Genomic DNA, 19,943 nt, shown 5'->3' with positions numbered 1-19,943 from the left:
GTCTCATCCCAAGAGCAAGAAAATAAACATCACCGTGGAGACAAACTCACTTGACTCCACTTAGAGCAGCTAATGGCCCAAGATTTTCCAGCTTGAAGGCCCTTTTGCTTCTGTGAGCATTGTCTGGGAAGATTTGGCCATAGGGGAGGAGGGGAAGCATTAGGAGGCAGCAGGCAATAAACTGTGATCGGAAAGACTTGGACTAGTGCTTTATGGGTATGTTACAGGCAACACTTCCAGTAGAACAGCAACACAGGCCAATTCAATCAGCCACTGGCACCCTGGTTTGCAAATTGAATACATTTTCCACTCCCTTCCTGCACATCTGCAGGGAGCAGGTGCAATAGCAGAAGGGGCTGGCTGGCTGGTTCCAGAAAGGTCTTGTTGCTTGGACTTTCAAAGGGGCACGGGGAGCAGGGATTATACTTTTGTCCCCAGATGATCCTGATCTGAGCTTTAAAGGTCAGAAGGTAAATAGCAAACATAGTCATAGAGAGCAAAGGATTTTCCGGGAAGTCATGCTGGGAAGCAACATCTAACCCCTGCTTTTTCCGTGCCCGATTATGGGAGGAAGAGCATGAGCTTGATTTTTTATTTTATTTTATTTTTTTACAAAAGGCAAGACTGAAGTACCCATGTTGTACAACTTTCCACCTGTGCCAGGATCTGGACTAGGAGCTAAAAGGGTCACAACTGTTTCTCTTGCTTGGAGAGAGAGAGAGAGAGAGACAGACTTAGACACAGATAACTATGCCATATCAGAGTGTCCAGAGCCCAGAAAAGGCTATAATTCACCAGTGTCTAGAGTTTGAGAACTACAGTGACATCAAAAGATCCCAGCAGAGAACAAAGGGTTCTTGTGGCTTGGTGGCAGAGTACTTACTCAGCATACTCAAGACCCTGGGTTCAAAATCTTTACCATTAAAAAAAAACCTGAGTGGACAGTGTAACTATGGGCAAAGCAGGCCATCCTGAGTAGGTAGGGGCAGTCTCAGTGATATAATCAAACTTGACTATCATGTGGGGATAAAGGCTCTGATGGCTATGCTCTGTGTGTAAAAAAAACAGGGCAGACTTGTGAAGATCTAGATGCAGTGTTATGGATCTAGAGTTGATCCTGGCTTGACAGATACCCAGAGGTGGAGTAGAAATCCTGGAGTTTGATTGCTAGTTATTGGGCTCCAGGATATAAAATCCATGACCTGTCAGCTTTCTTGCTGGGCTTAGTGGGATCCAATCCTGTCATGTTAGGTACTGCAAAGCTCTGTATAATCAGTACTTCCAGACAAGGAACTAGCCAGGACTTCAGGACTGCTTAGTGCTCTTTCTTTAGCAATGTGGTTCTAAAAAATTCAACAAGCTCCCATCATGACTTAGAAACCACAGTGCTGGGCTGCATTTCCAGAGAAGAATCTGGGAAGGCCGGAAGGCAGTGGGCCTCAAGACTCCTGAATATCCAGAAACACAGTAGTTTCTGTTTCAGTAAAAGCTTGGGTACCAGCAATTGGTACCCCAGCCCTATCTTCTGGGTCTGGGGGAGTAGCATGATCAGGTGTAGCCCAGCTATGAAGAAATGGGAAATAGTGTTGTGTTGTACAGGGTTGATGTTGGCCTGTCTTAGTTATCCTTGATAGCAATGAGGGTCTATACAAGACCACTATTTTCCAATGGGACAAACTTGTCTTAGGAGAGAGGAGTAAATTTAGATCTCTAGTGAGGAAAATAACAACGTGGAGCTGAAAATTTAGCAATGAGTGTGGAGGAGGCAACATACCCAAGGTCAATTTTGACCTGACAGCAGCAGAAGTTCCCCACCTTTCTTACTCCCCACTACCAATATCTATTCTCTGCTATGGTTTGAACATCTCCACCAACACACATTGAAATGTAACCCCCATTGTGAAAGGTGGAAACTTGGTCTAAAAGAGACAGACCTTTGGGAGGTAATTAAGATTAAATGAGGCCATAAGGTTGGGGCCTTAATCCAATGGGACTGTGACTTTTTATAAAAGGCCTAAACTAGAATTGTCTGTCTTGCCATATGATACCTTGTACTTTCTCCAGAAAGTGCCTCCAAACAAGGACCTCACCAGATGTGACCTTCCCAGACTTCAGCACCATAAGCCAAATAAACCTTTATTCTTGATAAATTATTTGCTCTCTGGCATTCAGTTATAGCACCATTGGAAGCACTAAGATACCCCACCATCTCTTACCCCTCCATGCCATGATAATCATAATTTCTTTTAATCTCTAGTAATGTATAGGAACATTTTTCAGAGATAATACATAAATACATAAAAGGCCACTGTGGTTCCCTTATGTACATATTTGGTACAAATGTTTTTCCCTACCTTCCCACTCATGCTTTTTATTGACTACAATGTTAGGGTTACCAGTTGTGATTCTGTGTCAAGAATCAATTTCATAATCATCAATAAACTAAGAGGAAGATTAATTCAGACACTGAAACTGAGCATGGCAGCTATTTTGGGTCAAGTCCACTTTTCATTCCCGAATGGACTGTGGCTCACCCATCCTTCCTCTATCTGGTTCCTCAACCTTAATTTTGTACATTGAATTTGGGCACATGCCCATGAGAAAGCCCTAGGCTAATGTTCAATTTTGCCCCTCAGCCCATTCTACTGTTAACTGTAAAAACAATTCAGAAGAGACTTTGGAAACATGTCATACAGAATCCTCATCCTTCTCATAGTGAATGCTCTGTTTGGTCTTCCCCTTCAATCTGAGTCCATGTGCGTAATGGCTATACAAGGACACTCTTTATGGTCTATTTACTCAATTAATGTTAGATGTGTCTCCATGTGGCCTTAGAGTCTTCAAGAGCATCATTTCCAGTGGCTGCAGAATGTCATGTTGAGTGGACAGACATGCATTATTTAATCATTTGCCTTCTGTGCACATTATTGCTGGAAGCCAGGTCATCTGACCCGATTTGGCTCATAATGCACATTTGCCAGTCCTGGTACAGGGAGGGAGCATTTATTCATAAAACATTTACTAACTGTCAGCCAAAAGCAAAGCACTGTACCAGTGAGAAGATGGGATTGAGTAAGTAAGAAAATGTGGTCTGTAGTACCCAGTTGCTTGAGAGTCTAACTGTGGCAAGGAGGCAGACCCCTAGGTGTCACTTAATGAGGGGACTGATAGGACTGACTGCTGGTTTCCAAGGAAGTTATCCCAGACTTATTTTAATGAAAATAGGCTCTTGTGTAATTGGGACTTGTCTTCTAGACATTAGACATTTATTAGTTACTGATGATACAGCAATAAAGTTTGGAAGTAATTTAATCAAAATGAATAAGCAGATTCTTGGGATTTTTCCTAGAGTTGCATTAATTATAGTCAGAATCAGTGCCTTTGGATGTTTTCTGAGAGGGGAAGGGACTTGGAACTCTCCTGATGGGAAAATCCTGGGCCTTTCCCCACACAGATTCTCAATTATCACATGCAGTGGTTGGAGTAGGGAGACTAGAAACTACTGTTTGATGTAAGAATACCCACTGTTTACTGAGCTCCTGCAGCAAGAAAGCCGCTGTAGCAAGCACTTTACTGAGAAATATGACTTTCGTGTTGAGCCTTTTATGGTAGGTACTATTTTCTCCATATTTAAGGAGGAGGCTGTGAATTGGAAAAGTCAAGCAACTTGCTAGAGGTTTCTTAGCAACATCTCTTCTCTGAAACCAGATAGCTGTATAGGATTTAATGAAACCATTTTCCCAAAGAGTGGTCTCATGAACATTTTGCCTTCCAAAATAAAATGCTTAACTGGATAACAATCCAGTCTAGGGAAGAGAAGTTATATATAATTTTAGAAAGCTCTCAAACTAATTTACATTCCAATGAGAGTATGTACTTTGAGCTGAACTTTATAAGAATATATGTTTAGAATTAGTAGTTTATTTTTACCTTTTCAAAAGACACTGTACTTTGTAGTTATAAAAGCCTTTGAATTAAATGCCACATAATTTGGGTTAAATCCTCACTCATTTTATTGGTAGATTAAAAACCTTAGCGTATTTACTGACTTTGTGTTCTGCCCAGAACAGTCAGGAGGCCAGACCAGAAACCACTGGCCAGTGAATCTCAGTAGAGGCAGAGTCTGTCTTTTGAACTGGCAACTGGATGTGTATGGTTGACAGAAGAAAACTCAAAGAGTCTCTCCAGGACTGGAGCAGCTTTTAAAATTCAGCCTTACTGCTTTTCTTGATTACTTCAATAACCTAGTTCATATAATCATGCAAGTTAGAGAGAGACATAGGTTTCATTTTTGGATGGCACAGTGTGGGCGATGATTTATTCTGATTCATTCGTGGGAACCTTCTTTTCCACCTGACTGGGAATGCCTAAAAGTTCTCATTGCCACCCACGGGGGCATCCCTGTCTAATGTTCAATCCCTTTCCCCCACCATTAGGTTCTCAAAGAGACCCATTTGTAGGCATGTCCACAATCCTTGCCCATCTATGGGCATTGTTCATTCCACAGGCTCATGTATAATACACCCCTGAAGCTCTATAATGAGTTTGGAGCTAGAGATAAATTCAGGAGTCCTTAGTGTATGGTGTATAGAGAGGAGCTACTCCCTCACACAAGTGAGGTCATCTGGCAGGTGGGTCAAGCGAGGGAACCTACACATGTCTTAGAAAAATCATGTGACCTACTATCGTTTAGGATGCAGGGGTGAAAAACACACACTGAGGCATGAGAACCAAGTTGGGGGAATGAGGCATTCAGGGCAAAATAAACAGCATTCCAAACAGAGAATGACCGAACAGTCCTGTCCAGACTTCTATCTGATGCACTTGTTTGTTACATTTTTACCCAGTCTTCCATGAATATATTTCCTAAAATCTTGAAAATTATAACCTTATGCCATGAGAATGATCTTCTATTTTTATATTCTTTTAAGTTAATTTTTAAGGTCATAGACTATTATATGATCATTAAAGAACACTGGAAGAAAAAGTGGAAAGAAAAAATATAAATATGTCTTGATTCTAATCTTCCAAACACATCAAATGTTAATTTTGGTATATATATTTTTTTCTGGCTCTTTGGTGGTTTAGGGTTTTTTTAATGCAATTATAACTACACTATGTAAAATGTGCACTAAATTTAACACTCATATTGCAAGTATCAATCTACAGCAGACTCTTGAAACATAGCAAACATCATTCCAACCACATCAAACTCAGTACCACCTTTTAATTCACTCTTAATTATACCACTCCTTTTTATTTTCATGTATGTTTTGGTTACTTGATGTTAGGCTCTCAGAGTAGTATGTAAATTTATACCCACAACTGTCATTTGGCCAGCTTCTTGTATTTCTTGTGACAGATTTTTGCCTCACATATTTTGATGTTAAGGTACTGAGTGTACAAATGTTCAGAACAGCAATGCCTTCACAATTGCTTCTATGAATATGAAATTACCCTTCTATGCTGCTTGATGCTGCTTATTGCTTTAAATTGTGCTTTGTCTGAGCCAGCCACTCAAGCTTTTCTTTTGTTTGCATTTACCTGTTAAAGCTTTGCCTGTCTCACAGCTGTTTTATTTCAGGTAAGTCTCTTGTATTAATTTAATCTAGGGACCTTTGTCTTCCACCAGGGGAGTGTTAAATGCTTATACTGATTGTTGTAACCATTCTAAGTGGCTTCCTGCCAGGGTGTTTTGTGTTCCTGCATTTCCTTTCTTTTGTGACTTTTGAGGCATATCTGGTGATTTCTTCTTTTCTTTCCTGCAGTGATGTGGAAGGGAGACATCTTGTTTTTCACTCTGCTGATATGCCTTCTGTTGCCTCCAATGAGTTTTTTCATTTGTCTTTTGTGTTCAGTTTCCAAGCAGATCAGCTTCTCTCAGCCTACCCTTCTTATCACCACAGAAATCGTCTAAAGGATTGATGTTGATTTTTGTTTGCCAACTCCAGGATGGGAGTCCTGAGTGTTCAGAGCAGAAGAGAACAGGCCACTTTCAGGAGGTGCCCTCATTGCTTCTTGAGAGATGAGGGACATCAAACCCTCTCCAGAGGGTGTATACATGTGGCAATGGTGGGCACTGGCAAGGTAGAAAGTGTTCATTATCACCCGTGTGTGGGAGCCCTTCCTTCAGGCTCTTCTGGCTCTAGAGTGAGGAAAGTCGCCTGGTCTCAGCTGGCAAAGATGAGCTCTGTCAGGAGGCAGGGTGGTCTCTGGGTAGAGGAACAGTGGAAAGGTATGTAGGGGACCTGATCTGGTTTTTGCCTATATAGGTGTACACTGCATATCAGTCTCAGGTGTGATATTTCCTGGGCACACAAATTATTTTAAAATGTCCTTTAAATGACTTGTAGATGGAATTTCAGTGAGGGCTTTTCTGGTCTCTCCTTTTGTTTCTTGTCTTTGAAAGGTGGTACTCTGATATACACAGTGTATTAAAACTTTCTACAGTGCAATTAGCAGCCTTAGATGGTTTGTTTAAATTTCAACATTGGAATTAATTTATTCGAATGGTTGCTCTTCTGTATTCCCTAACACAGAGGTACTGACTGTGGGAGGCCACTGCTACACCCATATATAAGTACTGAGGTCTGCAAAAGGTCAGCAGACTAGATGAGTTGGAACAACCTGCTTCACACCCTAGTAGAAGGTCTTTAGAAAAAGCACAAATGAGGCAGCCCTGTCTTCTAGGGACCCTGAGCAGCAGGACTTGGGACTGATTTGCTATCACTGATCCTATTTGACTGGACCAAAGTTTTCCCAAGAATGTCCTCAGTGACAGGCAATATGCCAGAGATCTTCTGGTGAGAAGAGGGAGAAGGATAGCACATGAAGTGGTTAGTGGTGTGGTAGGCCAGTGTAACTTTTGGATAAGGATGATGAAGGCAATTAGGACCACAGGAGAGCCCACTGGACTCCACAGGGTGGTGTCTCATACATACAGAGTTTCTCTGTTACCAGAATTAAGAGGTAACATCACTAGGGTCTAGACAATCAGAGGTCAAGGAAGCCTTGGGGCTGGGACAAGGCCAGGCTTTGTCCTGGAAGATAAAAATCACAACTCTAACCTTCATGATGCTTCAGTCTACATGATCAGGATGACCATTACCAAACCTTCAGAACACCAGATTAGAAACTGAGGTCAAGAGATGTAGGAAATATATCCAAGGCCACTCAACAAACCCACCTGAATGTCTTACCTCATCTCAAAGTATTTCAGTGTGTTGGTTTTTCCTTCCATATGTGCTGGGGTATACTCTGTAACTCAGGTTTTAACACTTAGACCCAACACATGAGTGTGTGTATATGTGTTTCTCCCAGTAGAATTAGTCAGTCCTCTATGCTCTCTGCTCATCCTTCATCTTGCTATACTATTATTATCTGTGTCTGTCCCTGTAGGACTGAGTACCTAAGAGCAGGACTATTGGGCTGTGCTCTATACACAGTCAGCACACAGTGGATTTTAGTTTTTAAAAAGTTGATTTACTCACAACCTTCCACTCATGCATAGATTATCATGTCTTGGTCCTATTAAGTATGTAATTTCTTTACAATGAAAATGCTAATGGACTTGACTTGATTATTACAAATTGCATGCATGTATCAAATTACCATACATATGTAAACACTGTCAATTAAAATAAATGAATAATGATACTTTTAAAAATAAATTGTTTTAAAATTATGTTCTTTAAAAAGAAAAGATTTATTTATTTTTATATGTGTAGGTGTTTTGCCTGCATGTTTGTGCATGCTTGGTACCTGTAGAGTCCAGAAAAGGGCATTTGATGTCCTGGAACTAGAGCTATGGGATATCTTTGAACTACAAAAATTGAATGTGGGTCCTCTGGAAATGAACTATCATGCAGATTCTGAGAATCAACATGGGTCCTTGGAAGAGCAGCCAAGACTCTTAACTGCTGAGCCATTTCTCCAGCCAAAGGTTAAGAACTATACAACTATGGCTGCTCAGATTCCATTGCTTTTGTGCTACCCCTGAGGAGAATGCTTCTTTATAGCATATTTTCTCCCAAAACTCAGGAGGCAAAGGCAGGCAAACTTAATTGAGTTCAGTGCTGATTTGTTCTATATACCAAGTTCTAGCCAGAGCTACATAGTGAGATCCATGTCTCAAAAAATATAAAAGAGTTGACTAACTCAGAGACTGTCTCATTTATTTCTATTTTTTCTGTGTCTGGCATAGGAGCCAGGTATGTGAGTAAACTGTGAACACTTGTTGAACACTTGCTGTGTGCTAATCTGTGTGTCTGAGTTTGATCATAGGAACTTCTAAGAACTGGCATATCAGAGCTGTCATCTCAGGATGACAGGTAAAAAGGCTGCTGTTGTCACAGTCATGAAGAAACCATAAACTCAACTTTCCAAGACCCAGCCATTGCAAATGTCAATGCCTTTACTGTTCAAATGATTTCCCAATCTGATTTTTTTCATCAGAAGTCATTACTCAACCCTATGATATTCAGCATTATATTGGTAGACATTGTTGTGAGAGTCAATGTCCTGACGAGCCCTTAGCATTCTATTGGTGAAACTTTTGCAAATGCTAGGGGACATATCAAGGACAACCTGGCAAAATCTTTGTAGCTTTGCCCACCCTGTATCTAGCCTTCCAGTACTGTAGAGAGTGTCTGGAAGCCTAGCAGGACTTTTCAAAGAAAATACAGTGAGACACCATGATCTCTTTCATTGTCTATCATCTTTTACTCATCAAGGAATTCTCTCATAGCTGTAAAAGCTACTCCCCCCACTCCATTCCTTGTATTCTTCACAGAGCTGCAGGCACCTCTAGGAAGAAGTGCCACATTCCTACCCTTTTCTTTCCCTGCCTTTGTTTTTCGTTGTTATTAGAATCATAGCTATGGAGAGAAATCTGGTACAGATTGTGACTGCAGCCATTTCTGATCTTTCTCCTACAGCCCAAAGAAGATAGGATTTGGTTTCCAACCTTGCTGCTTATAGAAAAATAAGCAGAATAAACTTAAGATGGCAAGTCCTAAAAGATCACTTTTGTGAAAGAAGCTCTCTGCATGGGAGAGGTTGCCCATGACGGGTGCTCCATTCAGAAAGGGCTATGGGATTTGCAATGACCTTGACTTAGATCCTCACAGCAACTGCTCTGGGAAGCAAACATTTGGAGTTGTTATTTGGGAATCATGAACCAAATGACAAAACTGCCTGTCTTCCAGAGCAGAGGGCAAAGGTCTCAGTACAGGACAAACATGCTGCCTCCACCTACACAGAGGTCTTTCCTAAGCTTTATGTTTGGGGCTGGGTACCACAGCTGTTCAAGGCATCTGTGCTTTTTTGGCAGCCTCTGCTGCCTGCTGCTTGCAGCAGATCACCTATCCAGCCTAGTGCTTTGTGAAGATCAAATGAGAAAAGAGGTAGTATAATCTGGATATGGTGGAATATGCCTGGAATCCTAAGATTTAAAAAAATGGGACGAAGAGTTCAGGGCCAGATTTAGTTATGTAATGAGTCACTATCTCAAAAGAAGAAAAAGGGGAGGAAAAAAAAAAAAAAAGGCAAGAAAGAAGCCATGTTAATTCTTTGGAAACTGAGAGGGCTAGTTAATAGGCATGGTGGGTGGTGCTTGCTATCTTTCTGCACCTTCCACAAGTTCTGGCCTTGGGTATGCTTGATTCGTGCACTCACTGCTGCCACAAAATGAACACATTCAATGGGATGTTCCCAGCTGGTGGTTTTGTCCCTTTGCCTAGGAATGTGTTTGGTTCTTGTTGTAGCTACTTTTCTTATTGCTATGACAAAATACCAAACAAGAAGCAACTTTAGAAAAGAAAGGGGTCTGCAGGATGTTTCAGTGGGTAAAAACTGACAATTTAATTTCAATTTCCAGGACTCACATATTAGAAGATCAACTCTCAAAAGTTGTCTTTTGACTTCCATGTGCCAGCTATACCATGGCTACACACACACACACACACACACACACACACACACACACACACACACACACACACGCACGCACACACACACACACTAGCTCTTGTAGACCAGGCTGGTCTTGAACTCATAGAGATTTTCCTGCCTTTGCTTTCCAAGTGTTGGGACTAAAGGCATGTACCACCTCCTCCTGGCCCATATTTTTGTATATTAAAAACAACTAAGGAATGGTATAGTTTGGCTCACAGTTGAAAATATAATGTATTATAGTAGGAAGTTATGGCAGCAGGAACTTGAGGTGGCTGGTCACATTGTGTCTATCCACATTTAAGAAGCAGAGAGAAATAAATGGTAATGTTCAGCTCATTTCTCCCTTCTATTCAGTTCAGGACTCTAGCCCATAAATGGTGCTACCTGTAGTCAAGAAGTATCTTTCCCCTTCTTTTAAGATAATCTAATTAATCAGTCTCCTGAAGGTGTGCCCAGAGGCTTCTTTCCTAGGACTTTCTAGTTTCCATGAAGTTGACAACAGATATTGTCAATATCCCAACAGTTCTCTAACACTTGTTATGAAATATTCCAAGCTTCTCAACCATTTATTTCCTATAGAAACTCCTCTCCAGTACCCTGAAGCACATGGTTGTCACTCTTACCATTTGATCACAGCTTTTCTGTCCCCACTTCCTATTTCACTAACCCTTGATGACCAAACAGAAGATCTCTTTACAAACTAACCACGAAGCATCTCTCCTTCCCTCAAACAATTCTTGAGTTTCTGCTTGTGTTTAGAGAGGTCATGTTCACTATGATTAAGAGCAGGTTCTGCAGTCTGATGGTCTGTGTGGGATCCTGTTTATACCTTTTACTGACTGCATGACTTTGGACAAGTTACTAAAGTCACTGAATGTTGCTTCCCTCAGCTCAAAATACAGACATAATGGCTGTCATTTACATACAATGCCTGAGCCACTGTAAGCACTTGACAAAGGAGGAATAGCATTATCCTAAAGCACTTTTTGTATGCTGCCATGTAATTGCCATGGCAGCAAGGGAAACTTTGTTTTATTGCACTAGATGGGGGAATAAGCTCAGAAAAGTTAAAACTCAGGCTGGGGTGATAGCTTAGTTGGTAAAGAGCCGAGCCAGGGAGAGTTTGTCCCCAGGCTCTTCTACTTGAATCTACCAATTACATGTTGACATATGAAATCTGACATTCATGCTCATTCCTCTGAGACCAATCTGAATACTTTCTCTATAGTCCAACACTCTCTGTTAACATAATTTTTCACTAAACTTTACATACATACATTCTTTCCTCCCCCCCCCCCACTCACCTCCTGTATCTTTCTCTTTCTGATTTTTATTTTATCTTTTTTAGACAGTTTCACACTGTAGGGTGGGCTGGTCTGAAACTCATAGCCATCCTCATGAATCAACTTCCAAAGTATCCAGGTAGTGATGGTACACATGCCTTTAATTTCAGCAGAGGCAAGAGGATCTCTGTGACTTTGAGGCCAGCCTGGTCTATAGTGTGAGTACCTGTTTTTTTTTTTTTTTTTAATTTATGTTGTCTAATTTCTTCCTCAGAACCTGCAAAAGAGCTGCAAATACCTCAATTTTATAGAAGAGGAATTGAGACTCTTGCCAAGGCCAAGTGCATAGGAGAACAGCCTTGATCTTAGGTGTGTTTGATTCCTGCCCAGGAATTTCCCCCCAGAGCACAAGGCTCATTCTCTTGAGGAACTCTAGTGACCAAGAAATTTAGAGCTCTTATAGGCATCCTCTAATCATCCTCTTCCTCAACATCATTAACAGAAGATATGTGTATAATGTGGTTAGCTAATCTGTTTATTTATTGTATGCTTATTGAAATGACTTGAATTTTTCCTCAGCATCATCAGCCATCAGAAAACAGAGGCCAGATCCCAGCAACTTAACAAATGTTTTCAATCCTGTTTTAATGACCACTAAATCTTTGTTTGATCTATCTGAAAACTGTCTGCTTGCTTTTCTCCTGTTGTTCTTGGCTTTTAATAATCTATATGTCCCCATTATTAACAACAGTCAATATTCAGTAAATGTTAACTGTAGAGTAGTTACTGTTCTAAGTAATTTAACTCATAATCAAGGAGGCAGGCTGTTATTCCCTCATTTTATAAATGAGGATACAGAAGTTTAAGGGCACACAGCCTAAATGGCAGAGCCAGGATTCAATCTCAGGCAAAAGCTATAAACTACTTCGCTAAATATCCATTTATAAAGAAATTTTCCCCCAAAGAGAGCATGCTAGGATAGTGCTAATCCAGTATAAATATAACACAGCTAAAAATGCAAGCAATACATAATTATATTCATATGTACACACACACATATATAGATATAATTTTTTCAGAGCTATGGACTGAGCCCAGAATGAACTATATAACCTAACATTCACACATATTGTTAAATTTTTAAATTTAGATTTTTACTGATTTTGTTTATGTGTGTTAATGTTTTATCTGCATGCATGTATGTGAACCACCTGCATGCCTGTTGAGTCCCCTCAAACTGGGGGTACATATGGTTTTTGAATCACCAAGTGTATGCTGGGAATCAAACTTGGGTTCTCTGCAAGACCAACAAGTGCTCTTAAATGCTAAGATGTCTCTCCAACTCTAGCAAAAATTTTCTAAAAGTTACATTTGAAGAAGTAAAAAGAAGCTGAGTAGGGATAATTTTAATAGTTTCTTTCATCTAAATCAATATATCCAAAGTATTATTTCAATTCAGATGCACTTCAAGTGCTCAGTAGCCAGCTAGTGGCTACCATTGAACGACACAGTTAAAAGCAGACTTTGTATTTTTCATTTCATCCCTTTTTGTTGTTGTTCTATTTCAACTTTAAAATTCACTTTTGGTTTAGAATTGGATCAAATAAGACTATGATAATGGAAATGTGCCCTTTGGATGATTTGATGATCAGAGCAGCAGTTTAGGACTGTGGAAAGAACATATATTAGGTGTCATAAAATGTGTGTTTTAAGACCCATCTTTGCCACCAACCATGGATGTGGCCAGAGAATCCTTCAAATTCCATTAGCTTCTGCCTTAATAATAAGAAAAGATATGATAGTTTATGATACTTAAACTTATTTCCATCTTTAAAAATCCCCACTTATAGCAACACTCTTTTGAGGGTTTCAGCACATCCACTCAATATTTCTTTATGTCAGGCCTTGGGCCAAGTTGGGGGGTTGTGTTCCATGAGCTCAGATATGTACTTGGTACATTGCAGACAGTAGAAATATTTGTTGAATGATTATAAGCCCAACCCAGTCTTCCTTTGAGGGAGCTTTGAGTTATTGCCAAAATAATTATAACAGTCTTAGGAATGAATTATATATGTTTCTTTTCTTATATTGGATGAAAATCTTCATAGTATATGCTTTCTGGAGGAGATACCTGGGACATAAAACTATTTCCTGATCATGTTAGCAAAGAGGGTGATGCTCAGCCATAGGAACAGCTGCCTCTTATTACATGCTGTTCTGATGCTGCAGAGAGCTAAGACTCTAAATAAGACAACAATCAAATCTGTCTGTGGTCCTATGAATCAGAGCAGACACATATGGGAAGCCAGATCCTTGGCCTCCAAATGCCCTTAGGAACCACAACTCCTGTCAGAGTTCTATAAGCCCCAGCATGTAGAGAAAAGGAATCACTCAGAAATGGGATAGAGACCTAGCTTAATGAAAGACATCTTATTAAGAGAATAGGTCTGCTATTTCTGAGCGATATGCAAACCAAAGCCCAGGGAGAATAGAAAAAGGGCATGTCTATTTCTCTTCCCCTGCTTTGGATATCTACGGCTACAGCTTCCTGGGCACAAGACCTTATGTGTGTGGAAAGATAGGGACAGTTTAAACTGCTACCCTAGGAAGCCAGAGCATGTGACATTGAGTTCACTAAGCTCAAAGTTGCCCATCTCCAGGAGTCTTACAGCCACATCTGAAGGTGAAGCATGAGCTGTGATGGTGTGAGGACAGGAACACGATGTTTCCCCAAGACTGGCTGAGGTCTACAACAATGAAAAGTTTTATTTAGGTGTTAAGAACTTCGATGTGAAAAATCTGAGAATGGGAATAGATGAAAGAGTTTCCTAACAATATCCCTGTTTTGTCAGCTCTGAATGCACTTGGTATTTAAAAAAAAAAAAAAAAAAAAAAAAAAAGCGCACAGGCTTTTTTCTTATTCTTTTCTTAAAAAAAAAAAATCCACTTTATTGCTAACCAGACTTAAATTCCCACTCTAGAAAGAAAACCTTATGTTATTAAACTGACTTCTTTGGTAACCAGGTTCAAGCAACAAACCTTACCAGAATAAGACAAAGAATGGCAGTTTGCTTGCTGAACTTAAAAGGACTCTGTGACTTGTATCTGAATTCTAGTTTGCTCCAACTTCATTCCTCTAAAATTAGATATGCCTTTACATAGGACAGTCCAATACTTCAATTTTTGCTTTAGCAGTAGAAAAATAAATGTGGCAAGGATAGATTCAGAGTTTAATAGATCCCGATGGAACCTAAACTCTGCTGCCTCTGTGTGATCTCCGGCAAAGCCCCTTTCCTCTTAAAGCTTTGCTTGTTCACCTTGAAAGTGGGCATAACACCACCACCTACTTTACAGGACTGTCAGAATTAAATGCATTCTTGCATGCAAACAGCCTGATTTAGAAAATGTTTCCTCTTATTAGCTTGTAATTCTTTAAATAGGAATTGCCGAAGGGCTTATTCAAAATGATGTAGTGAAAAAACACAACAAAAACAAACAAACAAACAAAAACCTCTACATCTCTGTTTCCTTCCATTCTCTTCTGTGACCAGCTGTAGGGAAATCCTCATAGAGGCGGTGGCCCTCAGCTCTGTTCTTTTTCTGTTTGAAGCTGCCAGGCAGAGGCTAGTATTCCAGAACCTTGGATAGATCCATGCTCAGTCACTCTGCCACTAAGGAGCCAACAGTCTGAGGAGCTACAGCAACCTGGGAATTTTCCCAGCAAGGCTGCATTAAAGCAAGGATTCTCCCAATGTGAATGCTATCACTTGTGTGCACACTCACACTGTCATTCATGCTCCTATTCTTCAACCTGGCCAGCCTTCCCTCCTGGATTTTTTAAGGGGCCTCTTCTCAGAAAGTTGTAACTCCACCCATAAGAGTGTTTCAAATTTAGAGTTCCTTTCTTCTTTCCTACGAGCTTCAAGATTTTTTTGAGCCTCCAAAGAACAAAAACATCTCCCACATCTTCCTGTATTTAATTTGTTGACTTTAGTACAAATATTGAACATTTTTGTTTTGGTTCAGTTTTTGGCTTTTTTGAAACAGGGTTTTTCTGTGTATCCCTGGCTGTCCTGGAACTATGTAGACCAGGCTGGCCTTGAACTTAGAGATCTGCCAGCCTCTGACTCCTCAGTGCTGTGATTAAAGGCATGTGCCACCATTGCACAGATGGATTAAACATTCTTTTTGTTTGTTTGTTTGGATTTTTGAAGACAGGGTTTCTTTGTGTAGCTTTGTAGACCAGGCTGGCCTCAAACTCACAGAGATCTGTCTGCCTCTGCCTCATAGTGCTGGGATTAAAGGCATGCACCACCATTGTCAGGCTTTTCTCTTTCTCTCTCTCTCTCTCTGATTAAACATTCTTGATTAACCTCAAGTAGAAGCAATAACACATGCACATGAGGAAATGTTTCAGAAGACAAAGATTCGGGAATGAATGAAAAAAAACATAAAATAATTTTATCGCCTGTGGATGATGTTAAGCACTCTTCTCTAATCGGGATAATCAGGTGGTTCAACTTATGAGGTGATTTAGCTTTTCACTCACCAATGCAGAATACAACACACTATATGCAGTCACCTTCTGAGCAGGCGAGGAAGAAATTAAGCCCTATTTTTACTTTATGATACTGAGTCACATAGTTCAATGCAAATCATTTGGGTGCCAGAGTAAGAACAATGCCAGGTATTTAAATACCTTCCCTTTGAGGAGCTCTAACAATTCTGTGACAGTGTGAAAGTCTTTCAGAGCAACTCCAGAAGAGACATATGTCACCAGGCAGGCATTTAGGAATGTGTATGTCTCATCCATCTTCCCCCCACTCCAGCTCTTAGGGAAAGCCAGTGCTCAAGAGCCTTTTGTATTTAGTAATAGCCTCCAGATGTCTGAAGTTTCTAAGCCACAATGTCACTGAGGAAAATAAGGCTTGGTTTTGAAAACATGTCACTGACTGCTTTAATAAGGAGAAAGATAAAAAGATAAAAAGTGGGATTTGAGAGGAAGGGAAGAGTAAAGGAAGGTAGGGGAGAGACCAGAAAGGTACCTCAACTTCCCAGACCTTAATAGCTATTTTCTATGCATTGTCCTAATAAATGGATTTGATGCCTTTTCTCAACTGTAAAGAGACATGAAGGCTTTCAGATTCACTTTTCCATGTGGATGAAGACAGTAGCAGTTTTATTGCTTGATGCCATTTGAAGGAACCATAGACAAAACTGCATCTTTGGGGAAGAAGGTGTCTCAGTAGCTTAATAGGTATCTAGGTCCTGGTCCATCCTCAACACTATGAAACAAACAACAAAACATCTACTCCAAAAGTAAACAGGAAATTACCCCTAACAGAAAGGTGTGTAGTTTTACCTTTAAAAATGCCTACACCAACTCCAAGCCTTTCTACATTACAGGGGGGAGTGAGTAGTGGTTGTCAAATTGTGCTTTGGTTTAACTTCCTTCCAGCAGAGGTCACTGTAGATGCTGGCAGTGGATACTTAAGGGAAAAGGACTGGGTAGGCTTGGTTAACTGGTGGCTCCACTGCCTGGTGCCACAGCCAATCATCTATCCCCTTAATTTATGTGAAGGAGATTATCTTGAAAAGTGATGGTGGTAGTGAAACTGGGGTCAATTGCCGGGACTGATCAGGTCTGAGAGGGTGTGTTCATCTTCTAGGAGTATTCATACAATCTCATTATAGAGCCCAGGCTGAGCCCTACCCCATGGCAATCCTTCTGCCTCAGCCCCCCCCCCCATTTTTCTTTTCTTTTCAAGTATTGAGATTACAGGCATGTGGCTGCCATGCCTGGTTTATACCTGGTATCTCTGAGTCTCCATTTGTGATTACTATTAACCCTAGCTTTATAGCCCTTCCAGACTTTACTGATAGGCCTCCCAAACCTTACTGGCAGTCAGTAGTAGTGGTAGGGCAGATTCTGGATATTAGGTTAGCTCACTACAGCATGATAAGGCGCTCCAGGGAATGAGAACTGATTGTGATGTTAGGGTCAGATTTAGGGTCTCAAAAGGCTGAAAAGGGGCAGCATCCTTGCCAAGTTTCACTGACTGGAACATATTCCATCCTTTAGCTGAGACCTTAGGCAGTTTAAAACTGCCTCCATCCTGAAGGCACACATTTGGACCTTAGGTCAACAGTGTGGTTTCAGAATTGAAAGGATGACTCTCTTGTTCCCTTCTATCTCAAGCTTAGTTCCTCTTCTTCCTCCTTCTCTCCACTCCTCCCTCCCCCTGCCATATGTATAGGCTCACCACAGCATGGCACACACGTGAACACCGGAGCATGAACGGACACATTCACTCAGTCACACACATTTTCACTCACACTCTGACCCACACTATTACCAATAAGAACACACCCAGCCACAGAACCAAATTTGACTTATTATAGCTAATAGGACATGAGGTTGAGTGGGTCCTATCAACATGCCTCTTCAGACCTGGTTCATGCATGTCTCCCAAACCTCTACCCTTCGCATAAGGTAGAGACCCTGGTCATCCCAGTCCTCGTGGTCACAAGTCCTGGCTCTGATAACCATTGCGCACACCGCATTCCTGGGACAGGATTGACAGTGGCGTTCGGACTGTGAAGGAGGGGTGGCTAGAGAAGAGTGTATGGTATAGAACCCAGCACAGCACAGCCACCTCCTCCCTCGGGATTTTCCATGCCTGCTCGCGCGGGCCCGCGAGGAGCGAGCGCGCTTTGTTTCTCTCTCCCAGCTCCTGGCACGTTTCCGTGGAAGCTACCCGTGCCGCGCCCGAAGCCCCCCTTCCCCAGCCGCGCCCCTCGCGCAGCCCAGCTAAGCACGCTTGTCAGTGCTGCGATCGCCGCTTTGTCCTCCAGCGAATGCCTGGGTAGAGCGCGAAAGCCTGGCACCTGAGAGCAGCCACTGCACGCCGGGTGCCAGATCCCCGCGGCCAGATCTGGAGCGCGCTCGGCATGCAGCGGAGCATCTCTCCAGGATCCGCGAACGCGGAGGACATCGCCTGGAGCTGTGGGTTACCGGAGAGGGAGACCACCGGGTCTTGCCCCTGAGGTGTCCATCTAGATCTGACTCCTGGCCTTGGTGCTAAAGCTCTAATCCCCGGGGCGTGGCGGGGCAGGGAGGCTGATCTCCACTCTGTACTGCCTGGGACCTGGATCTAGGTAGAGAGGGCCTGGGAGATAAGACCCAGGTAGGGAGGGGTCCCTTATACTCTCACTTCCATCCACCTTCCACACCCAGGCTCCTTAGGCGCGGCTCCATCACAGAAGACCGGAGCATCCCTCAGTGTTTTCCTTTATGAGAGCTTAGAGTAGGGTGGGGAGGGGTCCTCCGGCCTCTCACTTTCTCCATTCCTCAAAAACAAATGCTCCACAAAAAATCCAACTAGGTGCAAGAGGTATCCATTTCCTAGGATGCAAAGGAGAGCAAGGGTCTCTCACAACTCGAAATCTAAGAGAGTCTAAGAGGAGGGGAGGAGTCTTTCTTGTCCATCACATCCCAGTCCCCTTTTGCAACCTCAAGCCGCTGGGGTGTTATAGCGAAGGGTTCCCCTGTCTCCAAACCTCTCATCGCAGAACACTCTTTCCATCCTCAATAACTCAAGCAGCTTGGACTTTAGACACAGGGAAAGAGAGACTCCATGCCTTTTTCATGCTCTCCCAGGAGAGACGAGAGAGGAGGGTCTTCCAGCCCTCGTCCCTTACATTCAAGGAGCCCTTTCACTACAGCCTAGGCTGCTCCAACCTCAGGCACTGGGCCACGAGAGGCCCGCAGTCAGTCCTCAAGCTCCACGGACAGATGGTGTTGAGTGCGGCGAGGACACGTCCCGTCAACTCCCCAGACCCCCCTCTCCTCAATAAAACAAAAGCGAGTCCTGTAGCACCCACCTCAGACGGCGCTCAGGAGGGCGCTCAGCGCGGGGCAGCGCACGCGGCGCCTCCCAGCTCCTCGCGACCCGGGCTTCCCAGCGGCGGTTCTCGCGGCAGTGACGGCTGCAGCGGCCGCGGCTCTGGCATCCGGAGCCTCCCTCGGACTCAGCACCTGGAGCGGCGAACAGCTCCGCGCCTCATTCCGCTGACTCCGCCTTCTCCGCGCCACCGTAGCCAATGGCCATGCAGGCTCCGCCCAGGAGGCTGCCCATTGGGAGGTTCCGGCCCCTCCGTTAAGACCTTGTCCCCAGAGACCGCCCGAGTGTTTGCTCTGCCTGCTGGAACGTGTAGTCTCTTAGGGCCTTGGAGTGGGCTCGTGCCGCGGGTTGGTGAGCAGAGACGGACTGCATTTCCCAGAGTGCATTGAGGAGCCTTAGGCGCGGAGGAGGGTGGGAGGACTGTTTCCATAGCAAAGTCGGCCCCGAAGGGTAGGGGTGGCGAAGAAGTGGGGCAGGTCCCGGACCCGCGCAGGAATACACGTGACCTGGGATACCCTCTTCGGTGGCGGGTTTGGTTCTCTTTTTCTCTCTGTTCCTACCTGAGGACACTGGGCCTCAGTTTCCCTTTCTAGGAAGACGGGTAACGAGACGGCCTAGCTCCCACACTCGGTGGAGCCAAATGAGAGCGAGCCGCTTTGGTTCTTACCCACTAGAGATGGAGAAGGATACAAAGGAGACCTTCACACGGCATTCTGAACTTTATTTTTTGCCTTAATCCTGATAGTGCAGGGTTTTACTTCTTGGTCACATTTCTTCCGTCAGTTGTCCCCACATTTTTGCC

General features: G+C 42.8%; 1 protein-coding gene across 1 annotated transcript in view; it reads right to left on the bottom strand.

Annotated features, from left to right (window-relative positions):
- Positions 1–19,268, bottom strand: part of Smpd3 (sphingomyelin phosphodiesterase 3) — a 79,238-nt gene extending 59,970 nt beyond the window's left edge. Inside the window, exon 1 of the mRNA XM_051201617.1 lies at positions 19,122–19,268. The gene's annotated coding sequence lies outside the window, so the exon portion shown is untranslated. The remainder of the gene's footprint in view (positions 1–19,121) is intronic.
- Positions 19,269–19,943: the final 675 nt, after the last annotated feature.

Source organism: Phodopus roborovskii, unplaced genomic scaffold, assembly GCF_943737965.1.
Source record: "Phodopus roborovskii unplaced genomic scaffold, PHOROB, whole genome shotgun sequence".
Classification (NCBI taxonomy): Eukaryota; Metazoa; Chordata; class Mammalia; order Rodentia; family Cricetidae; genus Phodopus; species Phodopus roborovskii.
Note: the sequence above shows the minus strand (reverse complement) of the source record. Positions and strands in the feature narration are given on the sequence as shown.